This window comes from Bufo bufo, chromosome 7, assembly GCF_905171765.1.
Source record: "Bufo bufo chromosome 7, aBufBuf1.1, whole genome shotgun sequence".
Lineage (NCBI taxonomy): Eukaryota > Metazoa > Chordata > Amphibia > Anura > Bufonidae > Bufo > Bufo bufo.
The window spans coordinates 18,520,709-18,536,486 of record NC_053395.1 but is presented as its reverse complement, the minus strand read 5'-3'; the positions used below and the strand labels follow the sequence as shown (position 1 = coordinate 18,536,486).

Sequence of the window (15,778 nt, the reverse complement as noted above, 5' to 3'; positions counted from 1 at the left end):
TCCATAGCAAATGAGTCCTCTACTATTGTAACTTGTACTTCTCCTTTACCATGACACTTTGGCCAATTTCGTACCTCTTTGCCAAATACATAGTCCTTCTCTAGTAGGTAGTCCTGCGTATGTTCTCACCAACAAGAAGTAATGGTAAAAGGACCAACCAATGCTGGGTGCTCTTTCTCCTTGTGTATGTATGACCTTAGTAACTTCCATTTAGATATATTTACTTTGGTATACAGGCTTGATTGGGTGCCTCATATTGAGATAATGTCACCACTTTCTAAAAGGGGTGTTGTTTATGAAAGTGTGCCCCAAAGTGGAAATTTTAGGAGGTCTCTGGGTGGATCTGCAGTTGAAATTTAATATGTCCCACACATGAGGATTCATAATTTGGCAGGTATGGAATGTGTGTGTTCTTCTTGATCACGGTGTAGGATTGTGGTGTAGGGTTAGAGGCTTGTGACACTTTGGCTGCTTGGAGGACTTGACACCGGCTCGAGTGACCTCAAATTTCCAGGCAGATGTATAAAACAAAGCTACCTCCAGAGTGACTTTTACTTCTTGTCCTCTCATTGACCCACTTTCCCTTCTGTCTTTTCATTATTCCACTCGCCTCCAGGTTCCTCTCATGAAGGTCCCTGGTAACCATTGTTGGGACAGAATGGGAAGAAGATGTTATCGAGAGACTTTAGCTGCGGACTCTCCATGGCTGGCTTCCCATGTTAAACAGAGGGATTGTATTCCTCCTGACTCTTCTCTCTACCCCACTGCAAAACTGGAATGACTGTCCGATAACATCTTCTGGCTGTCTCTCCGGGACTAAAGGCGCGTCTCTCAGGCTTTTCATGAAGCAGTCTCAGAGAAGTCATGGGATGAAGCCTATATCTCAGCTGCAGCTATAATTGGTTTTCTTTTGAGTTTATCATCTGTTCTGTAATCTGCGTTCTCTGATCTCTGATGTTCCATGTTAAACTTCACGTTCTTCTTAGTGTTAACCCCACAATAGCTGCTCTAAGCTAAGTTTGGCCACTGTCATAAGGAAGATCTTAGGGTGACATGGGACATATGAGCTTTCTCTACACCAGCTGGATCTCTGCAAGGATAACCAGTAGACCCTAAGAGATGTACCTTTGAGAAAATGGACTTGAAAGTTGTTGGTCAAAGTCCTCGAAAAGTCATTGATGGTCCACTGTCTATGTAGCATCTTATGGAGATTTTTCGGCATGGTAGAAAGTGTCTAGTGCTTCCCTTATCTTGTAGGTGCTTGGTCCATTTCTCAGTGGACTGGAGTGTAAATTCAACTTGCATGTGGTTAGCCTTAGACTAGACATAGTCATCAGAGAACTCATAACCTCCAAATTTAATTTTTATAGAGCTGGAGGACAGACAAAGCTACTGTTAATCAACCTGTAGGATTCTTGTTCCCATCAGATTCTGCATATTACACTGCAACAACAAACCTTGTGAGGCTCCATACACATTACATGAACAATTACAGGAAGAACTTCGAATTTCAACAATAAGACTGTGTAGCCATCAAGATTGAGAACACATGCATACTCGACTTGGCTGAACATGTGTATGAGAGGGTGGAATCCAGAGGAATAGCTGCCAGCAGAACAAGCATTCAGCTGACATCTTTCTGAGGTGTTGAGCCATATTTTCTGCTGGGGCAGAGAGGTCATGACTAATTAGGCCACTGGGCCCCATAAGGCACCAAGTCTTGGGTGCAACTGCCAATTTCTGCAGAGTTACACCTCTCGAGGATGGCCATAGGGAACAATGTGTTGATGGAGACTTGTGTTGTAGTTTCCCTAGAAGTAAACCAATTTTACAATTTTCTAGAAAAATCTGATTAATAATGCAAGTTGAAATGAAGAATGACATGGTAATTGTTGCCAGGCTTTTCCCAAATCTTTGCTTGCAGAACAGACAGAATCCGTAATTATATATGATGGTCTGGTTGCTATAGGTACATAGCCTTACAACCACAGTCCTTGTCAGACTGCAAGTCTCTAGCAACTAGTCTGATTACTTTGCTCATCTCCTATTGAACTGAGGGTAAAGAAATGGGCAAGGTGGCTTGGCAGGACTTGTACCAAGCCTTAGGTTGGACATACACATGAGATCCCTGTTGGCTGAATGCTCATTTATCCAACGGCTATCTCTCCGGAAGTGGCAAGATAGCTGATGCCAGACATCTGTGGTGGCAGCTTATCACTTCAAGAACAAAAGGATCGGGCATGTTGAAATTCAACTGCCCCATCTCAACATGCGCCATTGGGGCAGTTGGGAGGCCATGCGCATTAGATGGTAAGCTGATTCCACTGAAAACTGAGGTTTCAGACAATATAATTTGTATTTCCAGATACTTTTCAGGAGTGCTACCATATTGAAGAGGACACTTAAAGAATGTCCATGTTTGGACCATATCTGGTGGGTTTTTGTACCACTCTAGGGCAGAGCAGCTGACTGACAGTCTCTATCTTACAATCTTATCCTTATCTCATAGCCTCCATCTCTTTCCCTGAAGTGCATAACCTCCACTATCTAATCTGCCCCCCCACCGCTATCACATTTACCCCCCCTCACAATGGCCTCATCAAAGGAGAACAATGCCTTATTTCCATGATTTATATAAACTTTATGACAATGTAATTGGTAAACACTGGACTCATCTACAGAGTACCCTTCACCTCCTGTCAACACAAGGTGTGCGCTCAGCCATGTGCACATTGAGTATCTCTTTTGAAGTCGCTTAAAGGTATGTATTGGATTAACAGTTATGCAAGTATAGACAATATAAAGACAGGGAACATGCAGAACCTCGGAAATCCTCAGCCATAATTCTGCTAAACTGTCTTGCTGCCATAGGGATGGCCTCTAAGAAACAGATGCCTTTGAAATGAGATATCTTAACATTTTTATCCTTGGAAAAAACGTCATCCACGCCTGTCAAAGGAGAGAGAGAAATTATCCTGTTTTTAGTCATTTGAAAGTTTTACGGGGTTCTCCATCTCACTGTATTTTCATAAAAATCTGATTACTAGTGCATTCTGAGATGAGATATGTCATCTTCGTCAGGAAAATTAGTGAGGTTTTTAGTAATGACTCTGTTCTTAAAAAAAAGCTTTAAGAGTTTTCCATATACATCTATTTTTAATTTTTATTTTTTTTTAGAAAAATCTGATTACTAGTGCCCCTTGGGATTAAAAATGTCACCTGTGCAACTGAGATTTTCAGAAATTTGCCTGTTTTAAGTAATTATAAAGTTTGGGGTTCTCCATATTTTTTCCAGAAAAATCTGATCACTAATACCACCTGAGATGTCACCCACACCTTTGAAGTAATTGAGGTTTTCAGCATTGATCCTGCTCAAGTCCAACATCTCACTGTATTTAAAAAAAAAAATCTGATTACTATTGCCACCTGAGATGATATATGTTACCCCTGACTGGAAAATAACTGAGGTTTTTTTTAGAAACAATCTGTTGGTTATTTATTTGAAAGCTTATAGGTGTTCTCCATGTCAATGTATTTTTAGAAAAATCTGATTACTAGTGTCGAGTGAGATGATATATGTCACCCATGCCTAGAACACGACTGATGTTTTCGCCACTGATCCTGTTTTTAGTCATTTATAAAGCTGGGTCTCCATCTCAAAGCATTTTAGAGAAATCTGATTACTACAACCACATCTGGCATTGTGTCCCTAGCAACGAGTCTGTTTTAGCATATTCCGGTCTTCGGCTCAAGGTAGTTTTAGCAGTGATCTAAAAGAGGGTGGGGCTATTATGCTGTCATGTGATATTACTTTTAAAAAAAAGTTGGGAATTGTTGTAATTTTAAAGGGCCCATAGACATTAAATGTCAACAATAATGCACTTTTCGGTCTACCTGGTCCCATAGGTATTAGGCCTCTTTCACACGGGCGTCATGTTTTTGTCCCGGATAAGATATGGGTGCGTTCAGGTTTGAGTTCGGTGTTGTGTAGATTGTATTATTTCCCCTTATAACATGGTTATAAGGGAAAATAATAGCATTCTTAATACAGAATGCATAGTACAATAGGGCTGGAGCGGTTAAAAAAATTTAATAAAAATTTAACTCCCCTTAATCCACTTGCTCGCGCAGCCCAGCTTCTCTTCTGTCTTCTTTTTTGAGGAATAGAACCTTTTGAGGACGTCACTGCGCTCATCACATGGTCCATCACATGATCTTTTACCATGGATCATGTGACGGACCATGTGATAAGGGTAGTGACGTCACCACAGGTCCTTTTCCTGTGCACAGCAAAGAAGAAGACAGAAGAGAAGCAGGGCTGCGCGAACAAGTGGATTAAGGTGAGTTAAATTTTTTTTATTTTTTTTTTAACCCCTCCAACCCTATTGTACTAAGCATTCTGTATCAAGAATTCTATTATTTTCCCTTATAACCATGTTATAAGGGAAAATAATGATGATCGGGTCTCCATCGCAATCGTCTCCTAGCAACCGTGCGTGAAAATCGCACCGCATCCGCACTTGTTTGCGGATGCTTGCAATTTTCACGCAGCCCCATTCACTTCTATGGGGCCTGCGTTGCGTGGAAAACGCACAAGTGATGCATGAATATCACCGCCCATGTGCACAGCCCCATAGAAATGAATGGGTCCGGATTCAGTGCGGGTGCAGTGCGTTCACCTCACGCATTGCATCCGCACGGATTACCCGCTTGTGTGAAAAGGGCCTTAGACTGTTAATGGACCCCCCTACACACACTAAAGTTGGACTGTACCACTGACAACAGCCTGTGGTATCTAGGAAGGTTTTCATAGCATCCTGTTGGCCTCACTTCCTGGACAGTGTCCACCATCTCTCGCCTCCCCCCCTCTTGTGGCTACTTTCATGTTTGACCTTCCACCTCTGAGCTATAATTAACGGCGGTGAGAAGTCATAATTGAAATGCAATAACTTTTCGCATTTTCCCTTTACGGCTGACGTCCCCAATTCATTTGCAGCGGCTTGTCAGAGATGACCAGCAGTTATTTATGAAGTGGCTGGGAGGTTATACGGGTCAGAGTCCTGCAGCTGTGGTCCTCATAGTCCCAGACCTTCCCCAATCCATTATTATGAAATGGAGCCATTTTGATCATTTATCTTCCCCAGGAGCTTGGCTTCAGTGCTGCGACATACGGCTCGGCATGCTGAGACTTGTGGTTCTACAAAACCTAATTTTCTTGAAACCTGTCAGAGCTTGTGTGTCCATGTAGGTATGGGCCAGTGATGAATGTGGATAACATGCCTCCTACTAGAGATAAGCGTCTCCTCGTCGCTCGTCAATCACTGCTGGGTTGTCATCTGTCCCTCCGTCATATTTATAGCCACAGCACTGACCAGAGTGTGATACCATCTGCTGAGCTGCTGTATCTAAGCCTGTAATGTGTGCTACTGTCTGCTGAGCTGCTGTATCTAAGCCTATCATGCATACTGTCTGCTGATCTGCTGTATCTAAGCCTATCATGCATCATACTGTCTGCTGAGCTGCTGTATCTAAGCCTATCATACTGTCTGCTGAGCTGCTGTATCTAAGCCTATCATGCATCATACTGTCTGCTGATCTGCTGTATCTAAGCCTATCATGCATCATACTGTCTGCTGATCTGCTGTATCTAAGCCTATCATACTGTCTGCTGAGCTGTGTATCTAATCCTTTCATGTGTGATACTGTCTGCTGAGCTGCTGTATCTAAGCCTATCATGTGGCATACTGTCTGCTGAGCTGCTGTATCTAAGCCTATCATGCATCATACTGTCTGCTGAGCTGCTGTATCTAAGCCTATCATGCATCATACTGTCTGCTGAGCTGCTGTATCTAAGCCTATCATGTGGCATACTGTCTGCTGAGATGCTGTATCTAAGCCTATCATGTGGCATACTGTCTGCTGTATCTAAGCCTATCATGTGGCATACTGTCTGCTGAGCTGCTGTATCCAACCTGTTATGTGTGATACTGTCTAATAAGCTACTATATCTGAGCCTATCGTGGGTGATGCTGTCTGCTGATCTGCTGTATCTAAGCCTGTCATGTGTAATATTGTCTGTTGAACAGTTTATCTAAGCTTATTACGTGTGATACAGTCTTCTGAACCTCTTTATCTTACCTAGTCATGTGTGATGCTGTGTATCTAACCCTGTCATGTGTGATACATTCTGCTGAACTAGTGTACCTCATTCTCTCATGTGTGATGTCCGTGAACGGAGTGTCTAAGCCTGTCATGACCAATACGATCCGCTGGCCCGCTGTATCTAATTCTATTACGGGTGATACTGACTGCTGAGCCACCTGAGTCTCTGTATCTAATATATCGTGTGATACTTCCTGCTAAACTATGACTAAATCCAGCCAGTGCACCCATTAGTTGTTGCCTCCTGTCACCCATATCTTCACAGCACCTTTCGCCTCATCCGAGTTCATATCACCTCTGACCCTTTTCTCCTCCCACACCTTCCGAGGTGATTATAAGGAGCTGCTCTCTGGAATTCCAGGTGATCATTTTGTTTCCTAAGAACCTGGTGTGAGTGGGCTTGTGTGCACATGTCGCCCGGCCTCAACCCTGGACCCTGAGCCGGCATCTCAGAACTATCCATATCAGTGATTATACAGTTAGGTCCATATATATTTGGACAGAGACGACCTTTTTCCAATCTTTGTTCTGTACATTACCACAATGGATTTTGAACAATAGTTAAAGTTCAGACTTTCAGCTTTAATTCAGTCGGTTGAACAAAACCAAAGCATTTTTTAAACTCAATCCCTTCACTTCAGGGTCTCAAAAGTAATTGGACAAATTAAATCATTGTAAATAAAATGTTAATTTCTAATATTTGGTTGAAAACCCTTTGTTGGCAATGACGGCCTGAAGTCTTGACCTCATGGACATCACCAGACTCTGCGCTTCCTCCTTTTAATGCTCGGCCTTCACTGCCGCGGTTTTCAGTTGGTGTTTGTTTGTGGCCTTTCTGTCTGAAGTTTAGTCTTTACCAAGTGAAATGCTCTATTGGGTTCAGATCCGGAGACTCGGCCATTCTAGAACATTCCACTTCTTTGCTTCAATAGACTCCTGGATCGCTTTGGCTTCATGTTTTGGGTCATTGTCCATCTGTATTTTGGAACCCCGACCAATAAGTTTGGCTGGATTTGAGCGCACAGTCTGTCTCTGAAAACCCCAGGATTCATCCGGCTGCTTCTGTCCTGTGTCACATCATCAATAAACACTAGGGCCCCGGGGCCACTGGCAGCCATGCATGCCCAAGCATCACACTACCTCCGCCGTGTTCTACAGATGGTGTGGTATGCTTTGGATCATGAGCTGTACCGAGCCTTCGCCATACTTCTTTTCTTTCCATCATTCTGGTAGAGGTTGAGCTTGCTTTCAAAGAATGTTCTTCCAGAAGTCTGCTGGTTTTTTAAGATGTTTTTAGCAAAGTCCAATCTATCTAGCCTTCTTATTCTTGAAGCTGATGAGTGGCTGCACCGTGCAGTGAACCCTCTGTAATTACTTTCATACAGTCTTCTCTCTATGGTAGATTTGGATATTGATACGCCTATACCCTGGAGAGCGTTGTCCACTTGGTCGGCTGTTGTGAAGGGGCTTGTCTTCACCATGGTAATTATTCTGAGATCATCCTCCACTGTTGTCTTCCGGGGGCGTCCAGGTCTTTTTGCACTGTTGAGGTCACCAGGGCTTTCTTTCTTTCTCAGGATGTACCAAACTGTAGATTTTTCCACTCCTAATAGTGTAGCAATATCTCGGATGGGTTTTCGCAGATGAAGGACGGCTTGTTTCACCTGCATGGAGAGCTCCTTTGACCGAATGTTTACTTCTCAGCAAAATCTTCAAAATGCAAGCACCACATCTTAAATCAACTCCAGGCCTTTTATGTGCTTAATTGGGAATGAAATGATGAAGGAATTGCCCGCACCTGCCCATGAACACAGCCTTCGAGTCAATTGTCTGATTACTTTCGTCCCTTTAAAAACAGGGTGCCACATGTTAAGGAGCTGAAACTCCTAAACCCTTCATCCATTTTTAATGTGGATACCCTCAAATGGAAGCTAAAAGTCCATGTCCATTATATAACTATAACTTGAATATGTTTTAATAAACAGGTAAAAAAAAAAAACATTGTGTCAGTGTCCTAATATATATGGACATAACTGTATGAGTACTCATGATCATTTCTTCCATTTCTCCTAAAAAAAAATCTGATTAATACTGCAGAGTAAGATGAGGGACAGCATGGTATGTCTACTGCCGAGTCACCTCTCTGACAGCACAACCAGCCTGTCTCGGATGACTCGGGTCAAGTGAAGGGGTGAGGACTTGTCCCTATACTAATGTATTTTTCCCAAAAATCTGATTAATAAGTCTCACACTGCTATATTAATCAGATTTGTAACTTTAAGACCTGGAAATTATTAGTTAGTGGCCACTCCACCCCCAAAGGTGTTGGCATTTTGGGGGCAGGGAATTCGGCCTGGGCTGGAGAATGCAGAAAGTTTCATTTATATTTTATGCTGCAGCGCTGAGCCCCCGGCACGGATATTTCAGGCCACCCAGATGTCCTCAGAAGCCCCAAACTTGTTAACGCTCCTTTTTTTAAGAACATTTTCTTTCATGAATAATAAAGGTCTTATTTTTAGACTCAAGGAAAATGCGCCGCAGCAGAAACCACAGGTGGGAGCAATAAATAATACTAGGAGATGGAGATCTTGTTACTCAAGAAGGTATTTTTATAAAATCATAGACATTATCTGTCATTAGGGCATGTGGGTGTCAATACCTCAGTACAGGACTGGCTGCCTCTTGTGTCTGAGTAGACATAGGAAGCACAAGGCCATGGCCGTGGAGGTAACGTACATTACACTGGAAGGGCGAAGACAGCAGAGAAGTGTGGGGGCGGACATATCATCTTTGTAACGTACGGTGAGACAGGGACCTTCAATTAGACCTACTGTCTGTTTGCGTGTCAGGGGCTGAGCATACCATGAATATCATGGCTCAACAATTACTGGTAGATTTAGAGACCTAAAGTGGGAGGGGGCACTATGGTGGAGAGTAAGGGGCCTGTATACAGTTTATACATTGGGGCCCTATACTGTCTTCCCACCCTTACTATATTTACACATTTATGGGTGATTGGGTGACAAAAGACAGTTCTCCGTAGTCTCAAATAGTTAACTGTGATTACAACTTCCTGTAGGGAGAGCAGCTCTGGAGCACAAACTTCTGTCTGTGTTGTGGGGTGCTATGAATAGAAGTTCTATGGACTAATATTGCCTGGATAATGCTTCGCTAAATAGATTTTGTAGATGTAGCTGTATTCATTTGGACAATAACCTGCTAATTAAAGAATTAACCACCACTAGCCACCACTAGAGGGAGCTCAGGCGCTTACCATATGTTGTATACATTAAAAAAACTGTCTGATTTTATTTATAACATATAATACTAATTAATCATAATTCCAGCTCAGCTGCATCTTTACATTTCCGAACTCCTAATTTATGAGCAGCTGTGTCATGTGATCTCTGACTACCAGCTCAGATCTTGCTCTCCTATGTACAAAGGTTGTCAGTCTCTCCTGTGTAGCTGATTTCCTGGGTATTACAGGATTACATCATAACCTATTAAATCTCTCCTGGGAGCTCTCATATTTTTCCCTTCCCCACTAATCTTCACCCTCCTTGTTCCTATATATGTCCCTCCGTGAATAGAGTACTACTACTTGTTATACTATATGTGAGTGCTGTGTGCAGAATGTTCTGTGTATGCCGCTTCACACGTCTATCCCCTGACTCATACTGCCTGTCTCTATTATATGTGAGTGCTGTGTGCAGAATGTTCTGTGTATGCCGCTTCACACGTCTATCCCCTGACTCATACTGCCTGTCTCTATTATATGTGAGTGCTGTGTGCAGAATGTTCAGTGTAATTCCAAGAGATGCAATTTCATACTGCTGTCCACTGGCGTACATAGTGAAGTAAGGGCCCCATAGCAGGCATCAAACCATGCCGCCCACACAGGATAGAAGGGTTTCTGCCTAAATCCTTTTCAATGACCCTTGGGCCATTTTTCCACTGCCTCATTTGCTAAAAGTTGTTTCTTTAAAGTGTAGAGTCCTGACCAAGTTTTTACCTCTAGTATAAGAGGAGATAATTCCAACTAATACTGGGCCCCATAGCAGTCGCATAGTCTGCCGTTATGGTAGTTACGCCCCTGCTGCTGTCCCCTGGCTTACACTGCCTGTTTCTACTATATGTGAGTGCTGTGTGCAGAATGTCCAGTGTATTTCCATGACATGCCATTTTACACTGCTCTCCCCTGGCTCACAGTATCTGTCTCTACTATATGTGAGTGAGTGCTGTGTGCAGAATGTCCAATGTATTCCCATGAGATGTGGCTTCACATTGCCCTCCCCCTACTCAAGCTGCCTGTTTATGCAGCCTCACCCTGATCTCCCCTGACTCAAACCATCTCTCTATACTGTCTGGATGGGTTGTGTGTATTATGGGAAATGTAATTTGCATTAGGGGAATCATATCAGAGGAGAAAAAAGAATAATAAAAAAAAAAATGCTGGAGTGCTTCTTTAAACTGAATAATAAAACATTATGTAATGAGCTCCCCCTAGTGGTGGCAGCAGGCTGCAGACAGACAGACTCTATGTATATGAAGCTCTGTACCCGAATTCATGGTGTTGGACATGTACAGCACTGTGATAAAAGGTCTTCGGACTTCCTCATCTGAGTATATGCGGTGTAACTATTAGTAAATTAAGGGGATTCCCAGCGGCGGACCCTTCAGCCATGGGATTTGATTCTCCGATGAAGATCTTGTCTGAGCGGCTGGTCCCCTTTAAATGTTTCTATCGACCATATGTATCCAGCTTCTGCTACAATGTAACAATGCTGTTCCTCCTCTTCTCTGGGGGTCTCAGGGGCAAAGCCGCCAGATAAACAATTAGCTGGGAAATAAACCCCTTCTGAGAAACCTCTGATAAGATCTGATTGAAGGCAGGGAACAGATGGTGAAGAGGAGGAGGAGGAGGTCACAGCCAGCAAAAGGACAGAAAACTCCAACCATCCCACCAGCCTGGCCTGTGATCCTCCAGACATCAAAGTGGAGCTATAGATACAGAAAGGCTAAGATAACACAGCGCTGTACCACAGAGTCCCTGTATCTAAGTCTATGTTGTTTGATACTGCCTGCTGAGCCAGTGTATCTAAGCCTATCCTGTGTCTGCTTAGCCCCTGCATCTAATCCTATCATGTATGATACTGTCTGCTGAGCCATGTATCTAAACCTGTCATGTGTGATACTGTCTGCTGAGCCATGTATCTAAACCTGTCATGTGTGATACTGTTTACTGAGCTGTGTATCTAAGCCTGTCATGTGTGATTCTGTCTGATGAGCCAATGTATCTTAGTTTAGATGTGTGATACTATGCTGCAGAGACTGTGTGTCTAAGCCTATCATGTGTTATACTGCCCTGTCTGCCAAGCATCTAGTGTATCTAAGCCCTTGATGTGTAATACTGTCTACTAAGCAGCAATATCTGTATGGTACTGTACTGTGGAATCTGTATATCTAAACTTACTATCTTCTGAGCCAGTGTATCTAAGACTATCCTGAGTGATCATGTCTGTTGAGATGCTGTATCTAAACCTATGATGTGTGATACTGTCTGAGGAGCCCGTGTATCTAAGATTTTCCTGTGCGATACATTCTTAAAGAACCACACACATCCCCCGGCAGCTGTGGGAATGTAACGTCTGCTTGTTTTACTACGTAATGACAAATTATCAACCTCATATTAAAGCCGCTCCACATCAGAAGAACGTCGCGCCGCTTATCATCATTACTACAAGTGATAGGAATCATCTCAGGACCTTTGATGTGACCATGAACTTCTCTGAGATCCCATATGACAACCAGGGCCATTTAAAGTAACGGGATCCTAATGATTATCCCAGGGTTCACCTTCATCTACCTGGAAGATCGCTTCGTAGAATGTGGGCCTAGTGATTGAGACGAGCTGAGCGTCCAAGGCAACCCTATACAGTTCTCCTACATTGTGCTCTATAACCAATGTGAGCCGTGTCCATTTTCCATCTGTCTGATCCGTTTCCTGTCAGTTCATAATGGAACCAAAACGCGTCGGGTCCTCTTCCTTTTTTTCCTGAATTCCAGCAGCTCCACTTCCTGTTATTTGAAATTCGAGAGATGATCAGGGATGATCACCCATCATCCTCGCCCGCTGAGTGTAATGTAAAGCATGGCTCCCCACTGACAGGAGGTCTCGTCTGGAGCCTCCACCACCATCTCCTCTCAGGAAGTAGAGGATAAGTCGAATGTCAGCTCTGGAGTTTCTCCTTGCTAGAAAGTGATCCTGCCCAGACGGCCTTAATTCACTTCCTCACAAGCCATAAGTGGGGCTAAAAGGGTCATCCTGGGACCTCTGCTCCTCTCTTGTGTCATTAACCATGGTGGATGAGGAGAAGACCATATGTCCTGCTCCTGGGGCCATGTACGGCCTAAGCCCGAATGGGTCGAATTTATTGGGGGACAATGTTCGTGGAGGAGGAGGCCATCATAATATATATTTATTACAGTCCATGGCCAGCCTTTAGGTCAGATTCATAGGAAGCTTCTTTGTTTTAGGACTTTAATGGGAATTTTGAGCACCTCAGATAAACCCATGTTGAGCGTTCCACCACACTGACCCTGTCAGGGCGAGATGGCATCACCATTGGCAACCCATAAGATACCCAAAACCTTGTGATACAACTATCATTCAGAGAGATTTCAAAAATACTTTTTGAGATCCCCTCTGAGGTCCTACTTGGTGAACCTTTTGGTGGGTGAAGAGTCTAGATAACATTGATACATAAGGAAACAATGTGGTGTATGGGAGTTGAGTTCGGTATATTGGCGACTTTTTTTTTTCTTCTCTTCTTCCCAACTACTGAGAGATGAAGGGGTTAATTCCACGCACATTCCTAATGTTCACTCCATAGGATGGCGGTCTAAATTTGGAGGTGGTGGGACCTGGCAGCCATATGTCTGAGTGCCCCAGGGGTAGACAGTTTTGGGCACAATTGTTGTAATTGTTTAGTTCCTCTTTTCTTTTTTGTTCCTTTTATGTCTGGAGGCAAATGGAAGTCTGTGATAAAGTTTATTTTCTTCTGGGCATCTGTTCCGCCATCTAGAGTTAGAGAGATTTCCTTTAACCCTTGACATTCATACCCACAAATATGCATCTATAATGGCCATGGAGGGCGAGTTATTGGGTGTCCAGGGCACCTTTTTTTTTTAATCGGGGTATTAATCTGCCGAAGCTGAATGCTCACTTCTCAGGTAGCTGTAGTAGTTATGGGATTTGATCCTGCTGGCTTCATGTGCTACCTCAAGTTTTTTAAGTTTCTAACTGGCATGAAACTTTTCTTGCAGTACCACCTGTCACCACTGCCACACCAGTACTTTCCATAGACCACAATGCAACAGTGCCCCCCATATAAGCTGCAATAAGGTATCTGTGTATATCACATATCCTTGTGTCGTCTACAGCAGGCATGCTCAACCTGCGGCCTTCCAGCTGTTGTAAAACTACAACTTCCACGATGCCCTTCTATAGGATGATAGCTGTAGGCTGTCAGGGAATGATGGGAGTTGTAGTTTTGCAACAGCTGGAGAGCCGCAGGTTAAGCATGCCTGGTCTACAGATATTTAACTTTCAGCATCTTTTTAGGGTAAGTTTGTTGCTTGTACATTATTGCTGTATATTGCATTGACAGCAGCACAGAGTATTTCAGGAGAGCGGTATATTGATTTTCTTTATTTTTTTTGGGGGGGGGGGGGGTGTCATGTTGGAGTTGGGGGTTACATAGTGGACGAAACTGAGTCCTCAGCAGCGCAGAGTATGTCAGGAGAGGTGTGCTAATCCTGTGGGAGGCCAGGGACCATGTCATGAAGTGAGGAAAAGAATGGGGATAAGTGGGAGATCACAGAGTCCCACAGCAGCACAGAGGAGTCAGGTGAGATGGCAGAGACTGTACATCCTATGGATGAGAGCAGTGAAGATGATGGGGCTCCGCGTGCTCACGTGTTTGTACGTGACCTTTTCCATCATCTGCTGGGAGGGGGGGCAATGTTTAGTAAAATATATGGCATCAGATAGTGACCCACGGAGAGGCAGCACCAGGAGGCGCTCGCTGTCGCCTCCCATCACGAATCCTTCATACGGCCATCAATCCACCCTCACCACCCTGAGATACACAGTGTGCATTATACTCAATGCCCAGATGCATTGTAACAAACCCTCAGCTCTGAGAAGGATTAAGTCATAAAGAGTTTTCATTCTCTAAATACAGTATAATCGGTCTTCTCATTCAATTACAGCAAGCAGAAATCTTGAAGATTCAGAGGAATTGGAGACCAAAGTATATAAGAAAGTTTATCTATCTATCTCTCTCTTAGGTCTCCTGCACTCAAACGTGTGCGCCCCGTGGGCTGTGCTGCGGCCCGCAATGCAACGAACACCGACCGTGAGGCAGCCGCGATCCCCGCAGCGGATCGCGGACCCATTCACTTTAATGGGTCCGCGATCCGGCCATTCCGCAAAAAGATAGGACATGTTCTATCTTTGTGCGGAACAGAAATACGGGACGAAACCCCATGGAAGCACTCCGTAGTGCTTCCGTAGGGTTCCGTTCTTCCATACCACACCATTCCGCATCTCCGGATTTGCTGACCCATTAAAGTGAATGGGTCCGCATCCATGATGAACGGTGCCCGTGTATTGCGGATCCGCAAATGCGGCAACAGGACACTTATGGTCGTGTGCAGGAGGCCTTAATCATATTTGTTTTACCCAGGAGCTATGTCCTAAAGTAAACTAAACCCCCCCCCCCCCTTCTTTCTGGATGCATTACAAGCCCTGAACACAAATTTATACAGAGGACCCAACATCTCAGTGAAGGGGCTGTGACTAGGGAGCTGACAGACGTGTGCAGTACAGCTGTGCGGCGGCTTCCTACATTCCTCCGACACAGACCCTCATTGTTCCTACCTTTAATGGATAAAGGATATTGTGGGTTTTCTGGGAGTTCAGAGTTACAATGTTATTAAGTCAGGTTTTTGGCTGCTGTCCCCATTTATGATAAGTCCGTATATGGAGTGACTTGGTATGGTCCATGTAGAGCCTGATGTTCTTCTCCAAGTTGAAGTGCTTCTTTTCCTGTCTTCATAATTGCAGTTCTGTTCTTTGAGTCTTCTGTCTGATGATAATAAATCTTGTAAGTGTCATAGACGTGGTCTACGAAGGTGTTCGTGTTGTACTGTATCCGGAAGTTTCTACATTGGTGTTCTCCAAATAAGGTCACGAGGAAGGTCACAAAGACAAACTGATTCGGAATTGGAATACAATAGGCAAATCAATTGCTTCAATTGACCAAAACGAGCCACTAAGAATGGCCAATGTATCGAAAAGCAGGAGAATAGAAAGTATATGTAGGACCATCATCTTGATCTAAAATCTAAGAAGAAACCTTAGAAATCCAATAAGAACAAAGACTTGGGCATGGTGAATTCAACATGCCCAATCCAGGTTCTGCTGATGTTAGTCTAAAGTATCAAAAATAAATATAAGTCCATGTGATGGACACTAGAGGATGTCTAATGTGAAGTCAACTAGAAATGGAATAAGATGGGGACCATATGAGATACCCAACTATGATGA

The 15,778-nt window shown here is 43.7% G+C and overlaps 1 protein-coding gene across 1 annotated transcript in view; it reads left to right on the top strand.

Annotated features, from left to right (window-relative positions):
* The window catches only part of SEPTIN12 (septin 12), a 75,557-nt gene that overhangs the window by 18,729 nt on the left and 41,050 nt on the right, over window positions 1-15,778 (top strand). The gene's annotated exons all lie outside the window — the stretch shown is intronic.